Raw genomic sequence first — 22,196 nt, forward strand, 5'->3', positions numbered from 1 at the left:
GCCCGGACCCTTTTTTGGAGATGCCAGGGATTGAACCTGGGACCTTCTGCTTCCCAAGCAGATGCTCTACCACTGAGCCACCATCCCTAAAACATTTCAAGCATGTTTTATTTTTTTTTAGTTTTTTCTTTTAAAAAATCTTTAATTATGTTTGTTTGTGTTGTTTATAAAGTTTATATCTCTGCTACCTAATCTTAAATAGGTACACACGTGACCCAGCCTGACATGACCTGGCCCAACAAGGCCTCATTTATGTCAGATTTGGCCCTCATAACGAATGAGTTCGACACCCCTGTTATAGAGTAAATGATTAGAATATACAGAAGTAGTATGTAGTTACTAATAGCGCTTTTTTTCTCCTGCTTTGTCTTTTACACGTTAGTTCCATGGTTTCTCTCTGTTGCATTGCCTTCACTATGTCAAGGCAGCTGGAGGCTGGAGTGCTACACCCAGCATAACAAAACTGTAATTCTATGAAACGGCCCGCATATCAGCAAAAAGGATCTTCGTGACTAATTGAGGAAGTGCCACAACAAACTGGGGGAGAGGACCGAGAAATCAGTAGGCCGAGAAAAAGTAGAGAAAAATCAGTAGAAAGATTCTGGTGATAGCATAAATACTGCAGTTGGGGAATGAACAAAACTCAAAAGTAAGGCACACTAGATTTATTTTTTATTTCCTTCATTTATACCCTCCCTTTTCCCGTAGTGGGTACCCAAAGCCGGTTACATTTTTCTCTTCTGATCCATCTTATCATCCCAACAACCCTGTGAGGTAGGTCAGGCTGAGAGTGTGTATCTGGTCACCTAGCAGATTTACATGGCAGAGTGGGGATTCAAGCCCTGTCTTCCAGATTCTGCTCTGGTGCTAGCCACTATACCACACTGGCTCAAATAGCTTTAAGAATATAGTTAACAATCCTTGGCTTGGGGGTGGGATAATAGCAGGCAAACACCCACCTGTGCTCCTCCTCCCCAAGTATGCTCAGTAGAGCAGTGGGGTGAAATGAGTGGGAATGATGTCACTGCATTGAGCATCTGTCTAGTAATTCCACCAGCCTCTAGTCTATTACCATACTGAGAGGGGGAGTTATAGTAATCCTGGTCTCCATCACATCACATCCTGCTCTCCAGCCTCCCCATGTCCTGCCCACAGAGCTCCAAGAATGGGGTTTGAGTAGGAGTGCAGACATTCAGGCAGGAAATAGGGTTACCAACCTCCAGGTGGCAACTGGAGATCTCCCTCTATCACAGTTGATCTCTGGACAACCAAGATAAATTCCCCTGGATAAAATAAATGCTTTGGAGGGTGGATTCTATGGCATTACAGGTCCCTCCCCTCCCAAACCCTGCCCTTCCTAGGCTTCACTCCCAAAATCTCCAGGTATTTCCAAACCCAGAGCAGGCAACCCTACTCTAGAAGAAAAGATGAAGCAGGATCACTTTGCATCATAGTCAAAATGGGGAACTGTGCTGCTACACAAGGCAATGTAGCCTGGTGGCAACAAAAGTTCACAGCTTGGGGGCAGATTCTGGCCCCAGTTATAGGACAACTTTTTTTAAAAAGCCATCTTTTTAAAAAGGCTTATCCAAGTATTTGGATCCCGTCTTTAGAGAGTGGAAATGTGAACAGCAGCAGGTTCTGTTAGAGGTTAACTGTGATTAACTGTGGAGGGCCCTTGTTTAATGGCCTGAATGCCAGGCACTGGATGAGTTGGAGCTTCTTCCAGGACTCTTTCTGGAACATCCATTTAGCATGATTGAATTAAGAGTGTTCCACCTTCCTCTGCAGGCCAGCTGTTTTTTGTTTCTATGATGGCCAGAGACCTGTTTACTTCTCTGAACACAAAACACAGAAGAAAACCGATATGCAAAGCAGGAGCTTGAAGAAAATAGAGGCAGCTATTTCATCACTTAATTCAGTTATTCTTTAGTTACATCTGATTTTCTGGAACATACTTTCTAAGTTTCTATTCCTTACCCTTCCTCTTTCCTCATTAATTCAAAACCATCTTTTTGCTTCACACCACTGCCTAACACTCCCCCACAGGGCCGGCACGTGAAAGTAGGCCAAGTAGGCAGCTGCCTCGGGCGCCACTTGGCCTACAGGCACCATGAGGCACCCCCTCTCCCTGTGCCCTGCTGCCTGCCTCCCCGGCACCACCACCGTCCACCTGCCTGCCTCCCCACCACCATCCTGGGGCACAGGTCTGGAGGTCCGCTTGACCTCCAAAAGCGCTTCCAAGGGGTGCTGCCGCCACTCCTCGGGTGGGGGGGAAGACGGAAGTCAGCTGGCTGGGTTCCTGCCCCAGTGGGGAGGCGGGGATAGAGGGCGGCAGCACTGGGCTCTGTCTGCCTCCCCTGTCGATGTGCTGGGCCCTATCTGCCTGCTTTGCCCGGCCACAGAAGAGGGGATGCAGGCTGCCTTTCATCTGCCTCACGAGCCCATTTGGGGCTCAAAGGAATCCAGCCCCGGAACAACATCCAGCCCCCAGTTGGCTCCCTTTGAAGCAGGGGAGGGGCAGGGCCGGGCTGAGCGAAGTGTGCACCACCTGATGACGTCACTTCTGGTGACATTATCGGGCCGTGCGTGCAAAGCATGCGAGACAGAACCAAAGGGGGGCAGGCCTTGGCCTAGGGGTGCCAGAACCCCTAGTGCCAGGCCTGCTCCCCCCCACACACATACTAAGAAATTCTGCTACAATCAGTGGTAGCTATTTTTAAGTATTGTATAAGGTCCTCAGCCACTGAAATGTACTGATATAATATGTGCAAAGAATCTTGTTATAGCTGACATGCATATTCTCCTTTATGCACAACTAGGTTTCTTTTATTGCATCATGAGCATGAGTGCGTGGGGAATTCAAGAGACTACTTTTTGCATTTCAACACCAGTTTCTCATGAATAATAACAAACTACAAATGTGAACAAGAATGTAGGCTAGCAATGCTGAAGTTTCACCATTCCAGTTTTAAGGTGCCCTGGTTGGAATTTTCTCCCTTCTCCCTTGATATTGGTATCGAGCAAACTTAAATGCACCTGCTTGGCTTGCGGAAAAGTACATATGTGGGAGAGCCAGGATCCAAACTCAGTGTTCTACTTGCAGTTGTCACAGGGGTCTCTGAACTGGATCATAGCCATCAGAAGAGTTAATGAACACACACACTCATGAAGCTACCTTATACTGAGCCATACCCCTAGTCTACCAAGGTCTGTATTATCTAATCTACTTGGACTGGCCATGGGTCTCAGGTGGAGATCTTTCTCATCACTTAATGCCTAGTTCTTTTTTTTCAACTGGAGATGCAAAGGATTGAACCTGCAACCTTTTGCACACAAAGCAGGTGCTCTTCTAATGAGCCACAATGGAAGAGTATCTGCTCCTCTAATCTTTACCTTTGCATCATAAATTGGGCACATGTGAAACTGCTGTTGATCCTAAAGAGAAAGATCAGGCCTGTTTTTTTTTTTTAGCAGGCACACCCAGGAATGCAGTTCTGGCTGGCTTGGCACCAGGGGTGTAGCCTAATATGCAAATGAGTTCCTGCTGGGTTTTCTCTACAAAAAAACACTGAGAAAGACAATAAAGGAGCGGAGTGGTAAAGCTGCAGTACTGCAGTTGGAGCCCTCTCCTCACGACCTGAGTTCAATCCTCGGTGGAAGCTGGGTTTTCAGGTAGCTGGCTAGAAGGTTGACTCAGCCTTCCATCCTTCCAAGATTGGTAAAATGAGTAAAATGACTGGGGAAGGCAATGGCAAACTACCCCGTAAAAAGTCTGCCATGAAAACGTTGTGAAAGCAACGTCACCCGAGTCGAAAATGACTGGTGCTTGCACAGGGGACTACCTTTACCTTTTTTATAAAGGGAATGGGGAGCACTAGTATCTTAAACTGAGGAAAAGAGCAGTACGAAGGGTTAACCTCCCACCCTTCACTACTTCTCTAATCCAGTTCAGAGCCTCCATTCTTCTTTCACGTAAAAGTGAAAATATATCAAGAGATTTGATGACCAATCTCCTGTCACACTTGATTTAGCCTCAGGTAGCGAGGCTGGCAAAGACTTCTGCCTAATCAGACTAGACGATTTGTAGGCTACATAGACCAATGCTTGCACTTCTGCAGAAGTCAGGTTCGTATGTTCAACGCACCGATCAAGGATTTTTGTTGTCGTTGATTAAAAATCAACCTGTTAGCTGACGAATCAGTTAACTGACTGATGAAACTTTAAACTGCCTTGAGGCCCTGCTGCTGTATATAAACAAATACTTTAGGGAAGGTTAGATATTCACACCTCAATAAATTAATTCTTTCCAGACATTAAAACATCAAACGACTCCAAGTCTTGGCAGCTTGTAGCTTAATGGTGGTGATGGGCTCTCAGCTGGAGCATGGTCCTGCCACAGTGGAGACATATTGCCTTAATCCATTGGACTCAATGGACCTGTGCTTAATGCATTCACTGTGCTCATACCATGAACTGGGCACTGATAAGAATGGGATTGCCCATCACCAGGGCTTTTTTTGTAGCAGGAACTCCTTTGCATATCAGGCCACACACCCCTGATGTAGCCAATCCTCCAAGAGCTTACAGTAGGCCCTGTAAGAAGAGCCTTGCAAGCTCTTGGAAGATTGGCTACATCAGGGGTGTGTGGCCTAATATGCAAAGGAGTTCTTGCTACAAAAAAAGTCCTGCCTATTACACATCTATGTGCTTGCATGCATGTAAAAAAAAAACCCCTTGCGATAAAATGCTTAATGTAACACGCCATGGAGAAGAACTTCGAGCAGATGATGGTTCAAAGAAGAGAAATGAGTGAACAACATTCTAGATGGAGAGCAACATCAGCCCAGGATGTCAAGGGGCACATCGAATCCAAGAACGGCAAGACCTGTGATTCTTCCCTGTTTTCACCTCTCTCTCTCCCTTCCTCCCTTTAGCAGCCATTTCCAATCCTAGATAAATGTATTCCCAGCGAACAGGAGGAGGCAGGAAGGGGGTGATTCTGTTCCCTACCCCATAGCAATCTCCCAGCCAGCATACTTGTTAGTCTACATGGGACTCATAAACTGAAGAATAAACTTTCCTGGAGTCAGACAGGACTGCTGGGGATGGGGGGTGGGGGGAGAGGAAACCAGGAAAGATAAATCACAGATCCACCCCATAAGGATTTTACAAAGGTTATGCATATGGAAGTCAGGCAAACCACGAGTGTATCTCATTTTTTAAAATTGTATTGTTATTAAAAAGAAAAAAATACAAGATCAGCAAAGTAAGCTTTTAGCACACAAAAGTTTACATTGTAAATGAAGCTTTGGTGGTCTTAAAGGCGCTACTAGACTCCGACAATGTTCTGTTGCCTCAAACCAACACAGCTTCCCACCTGGAAACATGAACAAACTGAGAAATAAAAACACCTTATGTAACAAAATGACATCACTTTTGCATTACAGGTTTCCAAACTGACTTGCTAAAGATCCTTCCCATTCCTTAAATCAGTGTATTTTATCAGTTGATAAATCTCCAGACATTTTTTGTGCCTGTTCTTGAACTGACAAGAGTTTCTTGCTTCCACTGTCTGGCAAACATGACTTTAGCTGCCATGATAAGATACATTACTGTAAGGTGCTGGGATTTGGTGAGCTGGTACATAATTGAGCACAAGGCCTCAATTGATAGAGAAGAACTTAATTCCAATATAACTTTCATTATATCTGAACAAGCTTGTTAATAGTTTCTTTCTTTCTTTTGCTCATAAAAAGGTCCACTACACATGGTGATAGTCTGTTCTCGATAATTTGCAAAAATACCATTTATCTGGTACATTGTCATACATTTTAGCTAGTTTATAAGGTGTGAAATACTACCGATGCAGCATTTTCAAGTTCTCCTTAAACTGAGAAGATACTGTGAATTTAAAGCCTAATGTTAACATGTGACCCAAATTTCACTAGACATGGTCTGCCCAAATCCCTTTCCCATTTTATTTGAAATCTGAAATTTATTTGAAATTATTCATCAATTCCTTATTGTGAAGGACACTCTTTTTGCCAATAAGTGACAATGGTCTCCCATGGTTACTCTTACTAGTTCTGAACACATTGATTTTTACATTGTTCCTGATTAAGTCTTCGTAAGTATCCGGATAACAACATTCCCATTTTTTTTAATGACTGAAGCTGGCAATTCCATATTTTATCTAATTCCTTCACCACAGAGGACAATGGAGAAATGTGGGGAGCAGATTTCTTTTTGTATAAACTCCAAACAGAGATTAGATATAGGGTTGCCAAGTCTGTGTTGGAAAATACCTGGATGCTTTGGGGTGGATCTGGGAGAGGATGGGGTTTGGGGGAGGGGCCTCAGCATGGTAGAATGCCATGGAGCCCACCCTTCAAAGCAGCTGTCTTCTCCAGGGGAGAAGTTGGAGATCAATTGTAAAAGCGGAAGATCTCCAGGACCCACCTGGAGCAGAGTCGGATTAACAATCAGGCTAAGTAGGCACTGGCCTATGGGCCTCCACACCTTTAGGGGCCCTGGACTGCTTCCCCCTGCCCTAGTTTCTGCCCCCCCCCCCGCTTGCAGCCCTCCCAGCCTGCACGAGCAGCCAGCAACTGGGCTGCTCTTTGCCCGACTTTCCTGCTGCTGGCATTGTCAACAAGTTTCCCTCTCTTTGCCTCTCTCTTGCAGCTTAGTAAAAGGGGCTTTTAAGAAAGTGCCTGCAGGCTTCAGTGGGGGCCATGGGTGGTGGGGAAGGCACTCAGATGCTGAGATAATTTGCAAGTGAGCCCCCAAGATTTTGACTGCCTAGGGGCCTCCACAGGGTTTAATCCGGTACTGACCTGGAGGCTGGCAACCCTAGATTATTAATGATAAAGTTGTCCTTTTTGTATACCTGACTTCTATTGCACATGCTGGTTTCTCATTTGTTTTATATCCAAGAGATTGTTTATCGCGGTACTATGGAAATGTAACATCGGATTTCTAATCTTCAGTTGCAAGGAGAACATAATTGTTCTTACTGATAGGTCAACAGAATTTTGCTCACAGACCTCTCATCTGCATAGGTATGTATGTTTCCTAACTATCGCCTCACCTGCAGGTTGCGAATGTTGTTTACAAATTGCTTGCAGTGAAATAACTGAGATGCACAGAACACAGAGATTTGCTAAAAATCATTTTCCTCTGGCAAAAGGCTGCAGGTTCTTAATTAAACAGACACTTTGAAAGTCTTAATTGGTGTAAAGCACAGAAGTATGGAAGTTAACAGAAATTAGCTTCCCTAAGTAGTGATAGAAACTGACACCTTGTGCTCTGCTGCACAAGAGACTATATGCTTGGAATGAGAATAGCCTGTTTGTCTTGTTTGGACACGCTGCCTCGATGGAAATTATTTCATGTAAGTTTTCCCTATCACTTTTATCTCATCTCCTTGCAAAGAACACAGGATGGCTTACCTGATTTTCTGTGCATCCATCCTTGCAAAAGACTTGTGAGGTAGGTTTAGGCTAAGTCACCCAGTGAGCACCATGTTTGAATAGGGGAATTTGACTTTATTTAGTTATCTACTTACATAATTTATTCATTTTTGGCTTTTTTGTGACCATCAAATCACAGCTGACGCAAAGTGGCGCTGTAGGACAAAGGTCCCCAACCCCTGGGCCGTGGACCGGTACTGGTCCATGGCCTGTTAGCAACTGGGCCATGAGTTGTGTAATTATTTCATTATATATTACAATGTAGAAGAAGAAGAATTGCAGATTTATACCGTGCCCTTCTCTCTGAATCAGAGACTCAGAGCAGCTTATAATCTCCTATATCTTCTCCCCCCACAACAGACACCCTGTGAGGTGGGTGGGGCTGAGAGGGCTCACACAGCAGGTGCCCTTTCAAGGACAACCTCTGCCAGAGCTATGGCTGACCCAAGGCCATTCCAGCAGATGCAAGTGGGGGAGTGGGGAATCAAACCCGGTTCTTCCAGATAAGAGTCCGCACACTTAACCACTACACCAAACTGGCTCCTTTGCCTCTTGCCAGTAGTAGTAATAATAGTAGTAGTAATAATAATAATAACAATAAGATGATGACATTGGATTTATATGCTTACCTACACTCCAAATTTCAGAGTCTCAGAGTGGCTCACAATCTCCTTTGCCTCAATCTCTCTCACAACAGACACCCTGTGAGGTGGATAGGACTCAGAGAACTGTCCCCAGAAGTTGCCCTTTCAAGGACAACTCCTGTGAGAGCTATGACTGACCCAAGGCCATTTCAGCAGCTGCAAGTGGAGGAGTGGGGAATCAAACCTAGTTCTCCCAGATAAGTGTCCGCACATTTAACTACCACACCAAACTAATAGAAATAAAGTGCACAATTGTATCATCCCGAAATCATTGCCCTTCCCCCGCCCCCGGTCCATGGAAAATTTGTCTTCCACAAAACTGGTCCCTGGTGCCAAAAAGGTTGGGGACCGCTGCTGTAGGATATTCCAGGCAAGAGACATTTAGAGATGGTTTGCTATTGCCTGCCTGCCTCCATATCATGACCCTGGTATTCCTTGGAGGTCTCCCATCCAAATACTTATCAGGGCCAAGTCTGCTTAGCTTTCTGAGATCTAAGGAGATCAGGCTAGCCTGGGCCATCCAGGTCAGGGCACAAAATTTATATCCTGCTTTTATACCCAGCCTTTCTGCCCTCATTAGGGCCACCAAAGTAGCAAATAGATTAAAACAAGAAACCTTCTTAAAAACAAACTTAAGCAATCAGGGCTTTTTTTAAAAAAGCAGGAACAACAGGAACACAGCTCCTGCTGGGTTGGTGTCACGGGGTGTGGCCTAATATGCAAATGAGTTCACAGGTTTTTGAAGATGAGATGAAGGAAGCTGGAGACTGGAATCTAGCTGTGTTGTCTGTCATTCCACTATGTAAACAGTGGGATTGACTCACTGAATAGGAAATGGCTACCTTCCTTACAGCAGCACACATTCTTGCTTCAGCTACACCAAATACCGGATTGAATAGGGGTATGAGGCACACCACAGATTTTTTATTTTTGAGCCTGGGAATATGGCAATCACTGTGTCACTCATGCATACACCATACCCATATTTTACTGGCTTTGAAAAGTGTAGCCCCTAATACATTAGCCACATGTGCAATCTTTAGTTTTAGATACTATGTTTTAAAATTCTGTTGTTTATACTGATACTACATACCAGTGAATCTTACAAATGTGATATATATAGCCACAGTATACACACAAGAAATTAGATTGTCTAATACCGTTTGGTATTAACACCAGGGTTGGCCAAAGTTGCTTAATGTAAGAGCCAAATAAAATAAACATCAGATGTTTGAGAGCCACAAGAGATGAGCAAATATTACACACACATCTTTATCAAAACTCTTAATATTTTCTTTGCACAGAAAGATAAAATACATATTATGCACCTGACAACACAACCATGCTAGAAGGAGACTTTTTAAAAAACAAAACAAAAGCTGGGAAGAACAATCCTCATAAGACCAGCATAGGGAAAAGTTAGATAATTATTTTTTGGCATCAGTGGGAGAGGGAAACACACATGCACCATATAAATCTCTGGCCACTGTTGGCATCATTATGCAGCTCTCTTTGTCTTGACACCAAGGTTAGTAAATAGAGCTCCTACAAGAGCTATGAAACTAAGGGGGAACCCTGCTCTGCTCTCTTTAATTCCATCCCTCCTTCCAATGGCTCCCTCAGTTCTTGCACTCTCTTTCCCCACTTTAGGTTTCCAGGCAACCTTTGCAGTGAAGGAGAAGAGCTTGTAAGCCTGCCTATTTCCTCCTTCTCTGCTTCACACACAACAGAAATAGTCGTCTACCTATGGGTTAGCGCTCAGAAGCTAACTGAGGTCCTGATGCTAAGCATTGGGGGTGGGGACTGTGGCTCAGTGGTAGAGCATCTGCTTGGGAAGCAGAAGGTCCCAGGTTCAATCCCTGGCATCTCCAAAAAGAAGGGTCCAGGCAAATAGGTGTGAGAAACCTCAGCTTGAGACCCTGGAGAGCCGCTGCCAGTCTGAGAAGACGATACTGACATTGATGGACCAAAGGTCTGATTCAGTATAAGGCAGCTTCATATGTTCATATGCTTACTTGAGAGTAAGCTACGTTAAGTTCCTCCATGACCTCCAGGAGCTGCACAATATGTGTGAAAGAGTTGCATGTGGCTCCCGAGTCACAGTTTGGCCACCATGGTTTATGCAAAAATCTTCATACAGCATATTCTGAGTGAGTAAAACCATTCTTCAAAGGAATTGCATTCACTTTTTCCCATTATTTCCCATATTGTCTAGGAATGGCAGAGTCTCGGAATGAGTGGTAAGCTCTTTAATAGGAATCATATAGTAAAGGTTACAATCAAGGCTGGTGTTGGGGCCCATGGGCCGAACTTATATACATCTCTGGGTTCCCGCACAAGCACATTATTGGGTCATTCAAACCGGCGGGGGCTTGTGATTGGTCCTGGGCTGTCAGGGTTTGAATCCTACAGCCTTTTGTTCCCAAGTCCCCAAGCTCAGTCCGTATGGCTCCAGTGAGCCAGGCAGAAACACCAAAGTCTTCCCTTGAGTCCACATACATAACATCCCTCCCCCCTTAGTTCGTAAGCCCTTAGTGCCTTTTAGGTACGCAGGCTTGCAGTGCTTTCGTGTCAACCGCCTGAGCACAGGGGTTGGCAGTGACACAGTTTCTTCTTCAGGCGTTGCTGGCGGAGGCCCTGGAGCTGAGGGGGAATCTGTCAGCTGGACTGGGTCCTCCAAGGTTTCTGGCGCTGGCAGTGGTCCCGTTTGTTCCGTTGGTTCTGGCATGGGTGTAGCTGCTGTCTCTTCTGCTTCCTCCAGCTCAGGGGTTGTTCTGCCATGAGCAGGAGCCGGGGAGGTTGCGTTCTCATCCTCTTCTTTTCCCCCGGGTGCCTCTCGCGCACATATTTGATCAATGTGTCGTCTTATTGTGAATCCCCCCTCTGAAGTGACTTCGCACATGACAGCCCCTAGTACTTGGGATACTCGTGCTGTTATCCACACCGCCCCCCCCAAGTTTTTGGCAAACACTAAGTCCCCTGTGTCGAACCCCCAGGGGGCCCGGACCGCCTCTGGTACCTCTTGCGGGTCAGCACACGGTCTGGATGCATGCGATCCAGGAGCGTTGTCAGCCGCCAGCGTGTGAGAAGCTCTGCTGGGCTGCGGCCGGTGACCGTACTGGGGTTGAATGTTGCGCTAAGAGGCACTCAGCGAGGCGTGCTTCCCACTCCCCGTATATGATTCAGGGGAGCGTTTTCTTCGTAGACCGCATCATTCTTTCCGCTTGGCCATTTGTGGCTGGGTGAAAGGGGGCTGACTTTATGTGTTTTATTAAATTTCAGCCACAGAAATCCTGAAACTCGACCGAGGTGAAGGCCGTCCCATTAGCCAATACCAATGTGTCAGGGAGGCCATGTGTAGCGAATACCATGCATAGCATCCCTAATGCCTCCCGAGAAGAGGTGGAGGCTACTGGCACTACCTCTAGCCATCTAGTCCACAATAAGGAAGTATATATGCCCCTGAAAGGGCCCCGCGAAGTCGAGGTGAAGGCGGGACCAGGGGTTGCGAGTGGACTCCCACTGTTGGGTCGGGGTGCCAGGTGGGGCCGGACGAGTCTCCTGGCATGGCTGACATCGGGCCACCCAGGATTCAATGGCGTCGTCAATTCGTAGCCACCATACATAGCTGCGGGGAATCATTGGAGGTAATGGGAGGATTTCCCCCTGAATTTTCCATTTTTTTCTGCATCTTTAGACCTAGTTCAACATTTTAACCACTATATCACATGGCTTTTCAATGAGGTGTAGCAGACAGCTCTTCACTAACCATCTACTAAACCATACCAACAGGAAGAATCTAGGAACAGAACAGTTTGTAAGTTATTGATAAAATCAGAGTTCAGAGAATCAAGAAGGCATCACTATCACAGCACAAAAGCAATCCTTGTGAGGTAGGGGTCCCAAATCCCCCGCCTGGGCGGGAGACCCCCGATTTGGAGCCTCCTCCCCCCGCTCACCAAAAAAATGGAAAGCGGGGGGGAATGGCGGCCCTTCCCACCAAGACGAGCCGAGCGCGAGCGGGCCTCTGGCTGGGTTGGCTGCCCACCGAGGTCTCGCGCCGCTAGAGCTGGGCGCTCCTTCTCGGAGCCCTTTTCTTTCTGGTGGCGCAGCTTCCCTTCCCGCCTCAGCCCAGCTGGCTGGGGGCTCTTCCGCGCACTGGTGGTGGAGGGCTGGCTGTCCCCGTCTTCAGGAGCTCTGCCGCCCGCTGCCCGCCGCCGTGGTGCGCTGAGCGGCCATTGGCAAGGAGCAGGCTGGCTCAGCCTGCTCCTTGCAAATGGCCGCTCAGCGCGCGTGGCGGCGGCGGGACAGCGGGCGGCAGAGTGGAGCCCAGGCTGCCCGCTGTTGCTCCTGCCTCCCTCTCCGTGCCCTTTGCCCGGCCGCAGCGCTGCCTTGGTGCCCGCATGGGGCTCGTTTACCCTCGGCGCCACTTTCTTGCCCGCCGCCCAAGTCGCTGCTGCTCCTGCCTCCCTCTCCGTGCCCTCCTTTGCCCAGCTGCAGCGTTGCCTTGGCGCCTGCAGGGGGCTAGTCTACCCATGGCGCCACTTTCTCGCCCGCCGCCAGTGCCCCGCCGCCCAAGGCGCTGCTGCTCCTGCCTCCCTCTCCATGCCCTCTTTTGCCGGCTGCAGCGCTGCCTTGGCCCCCTTAGGGGGCTTGTGTATCCCCAGCGCCACTCGGTCAGGCCCCGGGGCCAAGCCCTCCGGCACCTTGGCCACCAGCTCCCCATGCTTGGCTGTGCCGCCTTTGCCCAAAGAGCCAGGGGCTTGGGCCACGCTGGCAGGAAAGCAGCTGCTCTTCTTCACCTTGCCCGACGTCAGGGAGGAGGGCGCGCCTGACACCGACCCCCAGGAGGACGCTGCGGCGCCCAGGCAAGTGGGGAGTGGGTGTCGTGCGCACGACACCAGCTCAGGAGCCGCCGGTTTCTGTCTTGGCCCTAGGGGCTTATGTTGCAAGGTGGGGACTTCAGACGAGCCCTGACTGAAGAGCGGGGTCGTGCAGGCTTTTGGGGAAGGGGGAAAATGGAGTGTTGTATTCGTCGTCGTACTCTTGGAGGTGGATCTCAGCCCCCTTGGATATTTCTTTTCTTAAGAAACTCCAAGCAGATATTACTATTACCAGGTAGTACTTTGTATTAGATAGTACGTTTTATTACACACATGTGTTCTAGTTCTCCAGAACTCTTCATCGGGTTGGATGGCGCTCCTTTCTTTGCTTGTTACTCACTGGCTGGCGTGCGGGACACGACAAAGATTTCTACAGTGGGGGAGGGGGAAGGGCTCGGAGGAGAATATTCCCTCTTGGGGGGAGGGGGTTGTCAGCTGGGCGAGGGGAATTCCTGGAGATGTGGAGGGTGGTGGGAGGCTGTTTTTTGAGGTAGAGGCACCAAATTTTCAGTATGGCATCTAGTGCCTCTCCCCAAAATACCCCCCAAGTTTCATAAAGATTGGACCAGGGGGTCCAGTTCTATGAGCCCCAAAAGGTGCCCCTATCCTTCATTATTTCCTATGGAAGGAAGGAATTGAATAGGTGTGCTGTCCCTTTAAATGTGATGGCCAGAACTCCCTTTGGAGTTCAATTATGCTTGTCACAGCCTTGATCTTGGCTCCACCCCTAATGTCTCCTGGCTCCACCCCCAAAGACTCCTGGCTCCACCCCCAAAGTCCCCAGATATTTCTTGAATTGGACTTGGCAACCCTATTGTGAGGCTCACTGGAGTGCAAGAACTATTGAAGAAGTTCATGAATGGGAACAGAAAGTTTCTGACAAATATGTTCCCCCTTTAATCAGTTTTGTTATTTTTCAGGAGGACTGGTTTATGTTTAAAACTCCAGAGTCAATATTTAAATATTTACAACCTGATATTTCAGTTTTGGACACTACATTTTAAGAAGGATATAGACAAGCTGGAACAGGTCCAAAGGAGGGCAACGAAGATGGTGAGGGGTCTGGAGATCAAGTCCTATAAGGAAAGGACGAAGAAGCTGTGGATGTTTAGCCTGGAGAGGAGGCGGCTGAGAGGTGATATGATCACCATCTTCAAGTACTTGAAGGGCTGTCATACAGAGGATGGTGTGGAATTGTTTTCTGTGGCCCCAGAAGGTAGAACCAGAACCAATGGGTTGAAATTAAACCAAAAGAGTTTCCAGCTCAACATTAGGAAGAACTTCCTGACCGTTAGAGCGATTCCTCAGTGGCACAGGCTTCCTCGGGAGGTGGTGGGCTCTCCTTCCTTGAAAGTTTTTAAACAGAGGCTAGATGGCCATCTGACAGCAATGAAGATCCTGTGAATTCAGGGGGAGGTATTTGTGAGTTTCCTGCATTGTGCAGGGGGTTGGACTAGATGACCCTGGAGATCCCTTCCAACTCTATGATTCTATGATATTATGCATATCTATTCTGAAAGTAAATTTCGTTGAGTTTCATGGAGCTTTCTCCCAAGTGTCTGGCCTGATCATTGAAACTTTTCATGCCAATGGCACTGATAAATTTTGCTTAGTGGGTACATGTGGACCCTTCAAATCTTGAAGCACAAGCACCATAACATTATCTAGGGTTACAAGAATACGGGAGAAAATGATCAAACGGGTAGCAAAAGGTGATGGTGTTATTGGATTTATACCCCGACCTTCACTCAGTGGTTTATCTTCCTCCCCCCCGCAACAGACACCCTGTGAGGTGGGTGGGGCTGAGTGAGCTCTCACAGAAGCTGCCCTTTCAAAAACAGCTCTGTGAGAGCTATGGCTGACCCAAGGCCATTCCAACAGCTGCAAGTGGAGGAGTGGGGAATCAAACCCGGTTCTCCCAGATAAGAGTCCATGCATTTAACCTCTACACCAAACTGGGTCTCAAACATGCCAACTGTGAAACTTGTTCCTTTACGACACAGCAAAAGTACAGTTCTTTCTCTCTGCCCTTTCAGCAAATACTTCAGTCCACTTTCAGTTCTCACCTTGTCCCTGTTCTGTCTGGTCTTGCTTTGTGAATTCTCTGCAGCTTCACCTCTCTCCTGGCACACTTTTGTCAAGATCGTTTGCCTGTCAGTAGTTTAGACCATGTGACATCCTCCCTTAAATACCTCTACTATCTTCCTGTCTGCTCCTTGATCCAGGCTTCCCATCCTTATCTTATCCTTCTGAACAAAGCAGGAGTCAAATTGCACCTTTAAGACCAACCAATTTGACTCCTGCTTTGTTCAACTGCTTCAGACCAACACGGCTGCCCGCTTGGATTTATCTTATCCTTACCTCCCCATCCTTATCTTATCTTTATCTCCAAACCCCTTCTTTGCAGGGTGGAGCAATACTACCTTCACAGCTCCCTTAACTTAATGGTTTATTTTAAACAGCACTGAAAACTTCAGGACAGATAACTTGAAAAGGAAAGATCACAATACCTTTTCTATGCTAGCTTGGTAAAGAACCCCACTTTCCTCCAAAAGTTCCTAGGCGTAAATTAAAAATTTAAACATAATTCATGACAACTGCTATTGAATCTTTTGATATATACAACAATGAGCCTGTCCAGGGAGGGCGGGATACAAGTGCAATAAATAAATAAATAATAAATAAACAATTAAATGGGTGGTGCTGTAAATTCGGAAAATGACCCCACATGCATACACAAGAAAGCGGGGGTGCCAAGTTACTTCTTCAAAGAATTATCTACTCATGAAACTCTATAGCTTTCAGCAGGGGTTGTTTTGTAGAAAAAGAGGTGGTGGAGCTCATCCAGGGATTGTTATGCAGCTGCATCTACTGTTCAATGGACAAGGTGGGAAGGAGGAAGTGGAACTGTCAGAAAGGTTCAGGAGCTGTGCTCCTGTGAGCTCCCGCTGAATCCGAGGCCTGGCTTTCAGCCACAGATTACAGCTGACAGTCCAGTAATGTGAAGATGCTTTGCCCTTTGTAAAGGCTCCAACCTCAACATCATGTTAGGTTTAGGCAAAGATGAAAACCCTTTATTGTTCACTGGAATCGGATGAGCTGGACGGAGTTGTAAAATTAGATATATTATCATGCATATAGGTTTATGGATTTACAAGCCAAAAGGCTGGAAGCTAAGATATTGTCTAAATTGTTATTATTACCTCTTGATTAACTGATAGTTGATTTACTCTGTAAACGCTATTATGTGTATTTAATTGTTTGGCATATATTATGTACATTGGTATAGTTAAATAATAAAAAGAATCTACATAAAAAGAAGAAAGCACTCTCTAGGAACATCCAAACAATCATCTGGCAGAAGATTTTACCAAGCTGGTCACCTGTGCTGGTCCCAGTCTTATGGAAACCATCACATGCAATGTATGGAAAAATCTCTTTTCAAGACTGTACACAATATGATTAAGATGGTCAGAAATATGATGAGTAGTAATGAACCCAGGGCTTTTTTTGTAGCAGGAACTCCTTTGCATATCAGGCCACATGCCCCTGATGTAGCCAATTCTCCTGAAGCTTACCGCAGGCCCTGTACTAAGAGCCCGGTAATCTCTTGGAGGATTGGCTACATCAGGGGTGTGTGGCCTGATATGCAAAGGAGTTTCTGCTACAAAAAAAAAAAAGCCCTGAATGAACCTGAGCATGTGGATCCTTGGCCACTTTCCTGAAGGCAGCTCTAACCAAGTAGTAACATTTTAGAAGAAGGCATCACACCTGAACACATAAAGCTATCTTACACGCTGAATCAGACCACTGGTCTATCTATCAGGATCTGTGTTGTCTACTTTGAGGGTCTCCAGTCTTTCTCAGCCTGTGGGCACATTTGGAATTCTGACACAGGGTGGTGATCGCAGACAAAAAAAAGCTGCTGTAGGAGTGGGGGCCAGCCACACAGAAGAGGCCTATGTGGAGAGGAGAAGAGCAGCCCCATAGCTAGGGGCTATGGGGGGAGGGGGCCATGGGGTGAGAGTAGGAAGCTGGAGAGTCTGGGCTGTCCTTCTCCCTTTTGTGTGATTTAAATCACATGGGAGGGGCTTGCAGGAGCACCCAAAATGCATGATTTAAATTGTGCAGGAGAGAGAGGGAACAAACCTGGAATGAGGGTGAGCCCCCCCCCCCAAACCGCCCTCTCAGGGGGCCAGGCCCCATGGGCCCCTGGTTAGCTATGGGCCTGGAGAAGATGGATTATTTAAAAATACATTGAAAAAGAGAAGAGAGGATACAACCAACACTGCTGCTAAATATATATATATGCTACATTCATGGAATGCATTTTGTGTGTGTGGGGGAATTCTAGTGCAGTTTTATCTGCAGCCACTAGGGGCGCAGGGAAGGAAGAGCACAATAAAAAGCTCATCCTTTCTGCAAAATTGTTTGAAGGAAACCCATCCTTCTCCAATCCTGCTAAACCCATAAACCAAAACAACACTGGAGCAAGGCAAGACAAGCCAGGACAAGTTGCAGTCAGTGCAGCATGCTAGTAAGGCCATTACCTGCAATACTCTATGGTTTCCTTTTTTCCTTCAGTTCCACTCAGCTTCTGCACAGCCAGTTTGGTAGCATTAGTGTGTGGTAGCATTTTTAAAAACAACCCTTTGTTGTCTTTCTCTATGTTTCCCTAACTCTTTCCCACATTTTGCTCCTCCTTCATTTTGCTCTCTTCCTTTCAAGATTTCATTCTTCTGTCCCCGCTTATAATTCCCTCCCCCTTATTTTTTCAGTCTCAACTCCTCACCCAACTGGGTTGGCAATTTAGAATGTACTTAGCTGTAGTATGGCAACAAACCTTTGTTAATATTATGAAAAGAAGGAGGGAGTTAATATTTCCCCATGATCTATCAGCAGTAAAAGGATGCTTCCTCCCTTCCACTATATGCATGCATGAGAATTAATCTGTGGGTATCTGGGGCTCTGGGTTGGTTGTTTTTTGAGATAGAGGCACCAAATTTTCAGCATAGCATCCAGGAGGTCCAGTTCTATGAGCCCCAATAGAATGTGCCCCTATCCTTTTTTATTTCCAAATGGAAACAGTATGCAGTTCCTTTAAATGTGATTGCCAGAACTCCCTTTGGAGTTCAATCGTGCTTGTCAAACCCTTGCTCCTGGCTCCAGCCCCAAAGTCTCCTGGCTCCACCCCCAAAGACCCCAGATATTTCTTCTGTTTTACCAATTTATTGATAGCATATGGTTACAGAACTTAATTTCCCTTCGTTGCTTCAATACTAACCCATATGACTTTTCAATCCCCCTCCCTCCAATATAGACTTCCCCGAGGTTATAGATTCTAATTCAAAACTAAAGATACATCTGACTAATCAAAATTATATATATATTTCCCCCCCCTTCTTGCTTCTTCGTTTCCCCCCCCCCCAATATTACTAAAAAATTGTCCAATGTCTTCTTACATTCGACTCTTTCTCTATGTATTCTTTAAACTTCCTCCACTCTTTTTTAAATATCTCCAAATCATAGTCTCTTAATGTTCTAGTTAATTTATCCATTTCACTCCACGATAGAACTTTCATAGTCCAATCCCATTTATCCGGTATTTTTTCTTGCTTCCAAAGCTGCGCATACAATCTCCTAGCAGCTGATAGCAGGTACCAAATTAGAGTCCTATCTTCCTTTGGATATTTTTCTAATTGTAATCCAAGCAAAAATGTCTCTGCAATTTTCTTAAAGTCGTAACCCAATATTTTGGAGATTTCTTGTTGTATCATCTTCCAATACTCTTTCGCTTTTTCACATGTCCACCACATATGGAAGAAAGAACCTTCATGTTTTTTACACTTCCAACATCTATCCGACATTTTCTTGCTCATCTTAGCCAATTTTTTCGGGGTCATATACCACCTGTACATCATCTTAAAACAATTTTCTTTTATGCTCTGACAAGTTGATATCTTCATTGATTTCATCCAAAGGTATTCCCATGCATCCATTTGTATTTCTCTATTCACATTGATTGCCCATTTGACCATTTGAGATTTTACTACTTCTTCTTCTGTAGACCATTTCAATAATAACTTATATACTTTTGATATCAATTTTTCATTATCACCAAGCAGGACCCTTTCCAATTCTGTTTGTTCTCGTCTAATTCCTTCCGATTTTATATCATTTTCCAACAAGCTTTTAATTTGTTGCATTTGAAACCAATCATATTTATTGTCTAGCTCTTCCGAAGATTTTAATTCAATTTTATCTCCTCGAATCTTGAGCAGTTGGTTATATGACATTTCTCTTTTATCGTCGGATTCAGCTGTTATTTTTATTACTTCTGCTGGCACTATCCACAGCGGTTTTCTCTCGTCCCCATATTTCTTATATTTTATCCAAGTACTTAGTAAAGTGTTTCTAACATAGTGGTGAGAGAAAAAACCATCCATTTTATTCTTCCCATAATACATATACGCGTGCCAGCCGAATTTATTTCCGTGAGCTTCTAACCATAAAGGTTTTTTATCTAACAGCATTATCCAATCTTTAATCCATGTCAAACAAACTGCATCATGATACAATCTTAGATCAGGAAGTTGAAAACCTCCTCTCTCTTTAGCATCTGTTAAGATCTTCATCTTTATTCTTGGTTTCTTTCCGGCCCATATAAAGTCGGAGATTTTCCTTTGCCATTTGTTAAATTGTTTTGCATCTTTTACAATCGGGATGGTTTGAAATAAATACATTATTCTTGGCAAAATATTCATTTTGATTGCAGCTATCCTACCCAATAAGGACAAATTAAGCCTATTCCATTTCATCAAATCTTTGTCCATTTTGCACCACAGTTTTTCATAATTATTTTTGAATAAATCAATATTCTTCATTGTTATCTCTATTCCAAGGTATTTAACTTTGGTTGTGACTTCACAACCCGTCACCTCTTGTAGTTCTTTTATTTTATTTGGTTGCATATTTTTACATAAGAATTTTGATTTCTCTTTGTTTATATACAATCCTGCTAGTTCTCCATACTCTTTTATCTTGGCTAACAACAATGGTGACACTTGAATCGGATTCTCCAGTATAAACACTATATCATCTGCAAAAGCTTTGTATTTATAAGAGAATCTTCTAATTTTTAAACCTTCTATTTCTTCATCTTTTTGAATTTGTTGTAGCAATATTTCCAAGGTCATTATAAACAACAGTGGTGATAACGGACATCCTTGCCTTGTTCCTTTACTCACTTTCAGTTCTTTAGTAAGATCTGCATTTATACACAATTTTGCATATTGATCTGTATATATTGCTCTTGTCATTTTTATAAATTGTTCCCCTAAATTGATTTTTTCCATTACCGCAAACATAAAGTCCCAATTCAAGTTGTCAAAGGCTTTCTCTGCGTCAACAAAAAATAAGGCCGCTTCCTTTTCTGGATGCTTCTCATAGTATTCCACAACATTAATGACAGCTCTCACATTGTCTTTTATTTGTCTTTTAGGAAGAAATCCGGCTTGGTCTTTATTTATAAAATTGATCAAATATTGTTTCAATCGCTCTGCTAAGATTCTTGAGTAAATCTTATAGTCGTTGTTCAACAATGAAATTGGTCTATAATTCTTTACATTTGTGATGTCTTTATCTTCCTTAGGAATCAAAGAAATTGCAGCTTCCCTCCATGTCTTTGGGATCTTCCCTTCTTCTCTTATTGTATTTAACAGTTTCAACAGTTTGGGTGTTATTTCATCCTTAAGAGTTTTATAAAATTTTGATGTGAATCCATCTGGCCCAGGGGCTTTACCCTCTTTCATTGCTTTTATTGCTGCTTCTACTTCAATTTTCTCTATTGGGTCATTTAATATCTTTTTCATATATTCCGTCAAAGGCGCCACCTGGATATTCCGTAGATACTCTTCCATTTTTTCTTTGCTTATATTTACACCTTTAAATAAATTTGCATAGTATTTAAAAAATTCTCTTTTAATTCCTTCTTGATCCACTATTTCTTTCCCATTTGCCATGATTTTATTTATAGTCTTATTTTCTTTCTTTTTTTTCAATTGCCAGGCTAAATATTTACCAGGTTTATTCGCACTTTCAAACGATTTCTGTTTCAATTTTTTTAAATTCCATTCTAACTCTTTGTTCAGCAAATGCTTAACTTGGGATTGTAATATCGTAATTTCTTTGAATTGGTTAAACAAGAAAATTTAGAAGACATATGGAGAAAATTTAACCCTGAAGTAAAAGACTATACATTTTTTTCAGCGAGACATAGTTCTTTTTCGAGAATAGATATGATATGGGGTTCCCAAAATTTGGGCCTCATAACAAAAAAAATTGAGATTCTACCCAAGGTTTGGGCGGATCACAACCCAATATGTTGGTCTATAAAACTGCGAAAGAAAACAAGAAGATGGAGAATTAATGAGGATTTACTACAAGATAAAGACATTGTATCATTTTTAGGAAAGGAGACTGCAGCGTTCTTCCAAATAAATGAAACGGATGACATTGAATTTCAAACAGTATGGGACACTTATAAAGCAGTAATGAGGGGACTATTAATTACATTGAACAATAAAGATAAAAGAGCAAAGGAAGAAAAGTTGGCAACATTGCAAAAGGAAATAAATAATAAAGAAAAAGATTTGAAAAAAAGACCAGGGAAAAAGAAATTAATAAAAGAAAGACCCCAGATATTTCTTGAGTTGGACTTGGTAACCCTAGGATAAAGGCAGGATATAAATAAAGTAAAGTAAAATAAATAAAGTAAATAAAATAAGTTCCAACTTCTGTTCCTCACTTGTTAACTACTGAGGCAGATTAACATTTATTCTCCATTACACCCTATGGGAATCAGTCTCCATAGGGAATTATGGAGCACCCAGCAGACATTTCCGTCCTCCTGTCTCCGCTTTCTGATGACCCTGAAGCAGTGGAGGGGGGCTCCAAACTGGGGGATCCCCTGTCTTCGACTGGGGATTGTGCAACAAACAGAGAATCATGGCAGAGAGTGACAGGAGAAAACCCTAAGGTTCCATGATAACCAGCCTCCAAAGAACATATGAACATATGAAGCCGCCTTATATTGAATCAGACCTTCGGTCCATCAAAGTCAGTATTGTCTACTCAGATTGGCAGCGGCTCTCCAGGGTCTCAAGCTGAGGTTTTTCATGCCTATCTGCCTGGAC

General features: G+C 44.4%; 1 non-coding gene across 1 annotated transcript; it reads left to right on the top strand.

Moving 5' to 3' along the window:
* Window positions 1–9,917: 9,917 nt before the first annotated feature.
* TRNAP-GGG (transfer RNA proline (anticodon GGG)) lies at window positions 9,918–9,990 on the top strand. The gene has a single exon. It is a non-coding gene; the product is annotated as a tRNA-Pro (tRNA).
* The last annotated feature ends 12,206 nt before the right edge of the window (window positions 9,991–22,196 follow it).

Source organism: Heteronotia binoei, chromosome 4 (genome assembly GCF_032191835.1).
Source record: "Heteronotia binoei isolate CCM8104 ecotype False Entrance Well chromosome 4, APGP_CSIRO_Hbin_v1, whole genome shotgun sequence".
Classification (NCBI taxonomy): domain Eukaryota; kingdom Metazoa; phylum Chordata; class Lepidosauria; order Squamata; family Gekkonidae; genus Heteronotia; species Heteronotia binoei.